Genomic DNA, 3,452 nt, shown 5'->3' with positions numbered 1-3,452 from the left:
AAACCAAGTAAAACAGAGTAATGAAACTAAGAGCTGGTTCTTCAAAAGAATTAATAAAATTGATAAACCCCTAGCCGGACTTATCAAAAAGAAAAGAGAAAGGACCCAAATTAAAAAATCACAAATGATAGAGGAAAGTTCACAACCAACACCACAGAAATACAAACAATTATAAGAGAATATTATGAGAAATTATATGACAACAATCTGGGCAATCTGCAAGAAATGGACAAATTTCCAGAAACTTACAAACTGCAAAAACTGAAACAGGAAGAAATAGAAAATTTGAATAGACCCATAACCAGCAAAGAAATGGAATCAGTAATCAAAAATCTCCCAACAAACAGAAGTTCTGGGCCAGATGGCTTCCCCGGGTAATGCTACCAGACATTTAAAGAAGAGTTAGTACCTACTTTTCTCAAACTGTTCCAAAAAATAGAAATGGAAGGAAAACTTCCAAACTCATTCTGTGAAGCCAGCATTGACTGAATTGTTCACCACTATCAAGTGGGATTTATTCCTGGGCTTCAGGGGTGGCTCAATATTCACAAATAAGTCAACATGATAAACCATAATGATAAAAGAAAGGATAAGAACCATATGATCCTCTCAATAGATGCACAAAAATCATTTGACAAAATACAGCATTCTTTCCTGATAAAAACTCTCTACAAAGTAGGACTAGATGGAACATATCTCAACATCATAAAGGCCATATATGAAAGACCCACAGCTAATATCATCCTCAGTGGGGAAAAACTGAGAGCTTTTCCTCAATGGTCAGGAACAAGACAGGGACGTCCACTCTCACCATTACTATTTAACATAGTACTGGGAGTCTTAGCTTCAGCAATCAGACAACAAAAAGAAATAAAAGGCATCCAAATTGGCAAGGGAGAAGTCAAACTTTAACTATTTGCAGAAGATGTGATCTTCTATGTAGAAAACCCAAAGGACTCCACCAAAAAATTCCTAGAACTCACACATGAATTCAGCAGTCACAGGATATAAAATCAACATATATAAATCTGTTGCATTTCGATACACCAATAATGAAGCAGCAGAAAAATAATCAAGGAATTGATTGCACCAAAAAGAATAAGGTACCTAGGAAAAAGTCTAACTAGAGAAGTAAAAGATATATACTCTTAAAACCATAGAACACTTATGAAAGATATTGGAGAGGACACAGAAAAATAGAAAAGCATTCCATGCTCATGGGTTGGAAGGTCAAACATTGTTAAAGTGTCTATACTACCCAAAGCAATCTACACATTTCATATAATCCCTATAAAATACCACCAGCATTTTTCACAGAGCTAAAACAAAGAATCCTAAAATTTATATGGAATCACAAAAGACCACAAATAGCCGAAGCAATTCTGAAAAAGACAAACAAAAATGGAGGCATCAGAATTCCAGATTTCAAGTTATATTACAAAGCTGTTGTCATCAAGACAGTATGGTATTGGCACAAAAACAGACACATAGATCAGTGGAACAGAATAGAGAACCCAGAAATGGACCCACAACTCTAGGGTCAACTAATCTTTGACAAAGCAGGAAAGAATATCCAATGGGAAAAAGACAGTCTCTTCAACTAATGGTGTTGGGAAAACCGAACAGCAACATTCAGAAGAATGAAACTGGACTACTTTCTTACACCATACACAAAAATAAATTCAAAATGGATGAAAGACCTAAATGAGAGACAGGAATCCATCAAAATCCTGGAGGAGAACACAGGCAACAACCTCTTTGACCTCGGCCATAGCAACTTCTTACTAGACACATCTTCAGAGGCAAAGGGAAACAAAAGCAAAAATCAACTATTGGTACTTCCTCAAGATAAAAGTTCTGCACAGCTAAGGAAATATTCATTAAAACTAAAAGACAGCCTATGGAATGGGAGAAGATATTTGCAAATGGTATATCTGATAAAAGGTTAATATCCGAAATCCACAAAGAACTTACCAAACTCAACACCCAAAAAACAAATAACCCAGTTAAGAAATGGGCAGAAGACATGAACAGACATTTCTCCCAAGAAGGCATCCAGATGGTTAACAGACACATGAAAAGATACTCAACATCACTCATCATCAGGGAAATACAAATCGAAACCATGCTGATATACCATCTACACCTGTCAGAATGGCTAAAATTAACACAAGAAACAACAGGTGTTGATGAGGATGCAGAGAAAGGGGAACCCTCTTGCACTGTTGGTGTGAATGCAAAGTGGGGCAATGACTCTAGAGAACAGTATGGAGGTTCCTCAAAAAGTTAGAAACAGAACTACCCTATGACCCAGCAATTGCAGTACTAGGTATTTACTCAAAGGATACAAAAATACTGATTTGAAGGGGCACCTGTATCCCGATGTTTATAGCAGCATTATCAACAATAGCCAAAATATGGAGAGAGCCCATATGTCCATCAACTGATGAATGGATAAAGAAGATGTGGTATATATACACAATGGAATATTACTCAGCCATCAAAAAGAATGAAATCTTATGACTTGCAACGACATTGATGGAACTAGAGTGTATTATGGTAAGTCAGAGAAAGACCAATACCATATGATCTCACTCATTATGTGGAATTTAAGAAAGAAAACAGATGAACATATGGGAAGGGGGAAAAGAATAAAAGGAGAGAGGGAAACAAGCCATGAGACTCTTAAAGATAGAGAATGATCTGAGGGTTGATGGAGGGTGGTGTGGGGTGGGTGTGCTAGATGGGTGATGAGTATTAAGGAGGGCACTTGTGATGAGCACTGGGTTTTGTATGTAAGTGATGAATCACTGAATTCTACTCCAGAACCGAATATTGCACTGAATGTTAACTACCAAAAATTTAAATTAAAAAAAAAATAATATAAATAAATTGTACGGGGTAAGGAAGGTGGTGCAGGGAAGGATGATGTAAAATTTTGTCCCACTTTATCCTCTTTCCAGTGCTCACCATTTCAAGCCAGCATTTTACAAACCTCTAACCTGCAGAGAGTGGTTATGTGCATGAATGAAAGATATGGAAGGGGATGGCTGATGGTTGGGACCTCACAGGCTATCAGGGGAATTTCTATATTTCACTCCTGTAGGATTGCTGCCCTAGTATGTCATCTTTTCTCCTTTGGGAAGTTAGAAACATTAGCAAGTGTGACCCAGGCCAACAGGTATCCTTGTCTTCTCATTTTCATTTTTTTTTTCTTTCTTGAGAAACTTGCTTCCCTATAATATGCTCAGCAACTTATCCCTTTACCCTTTATAACAGATCGGAACCTGCTTTGGAAAAGATCTTATAATTTTAGTGCACTTGTGCCTCAAGCTTCATTCTTAATTGTGGAATAAATTATCCTATCAAAGGCATTTCAATCTCTACCTAACAGAAAGGAAAATGTTCTTTAATGGAAATTTAGAAATTACAGTATGTAGCCACTAGCTCTG

The sequence above is a fragment of the Mirounga angustirostris genome, unplaced genomic scaffold (genome assembly GCF_029215605.1).
Source record: "Mirounga angustirostris isolate CCGP_5_RB_7025 unplaced genomic scaffold, mMirAng1.0.hap1 SCAF_11, whole genome shotgun sequence".
Lineage (NCBI taxonomy): Eukaryota > Metazoa > Chordata > Mammalia > Carnivora > Phocidae > Mirounga > Mirounga angustirostris.
This window is presented reverse-complemented; position numbering follows the sequence as displayed.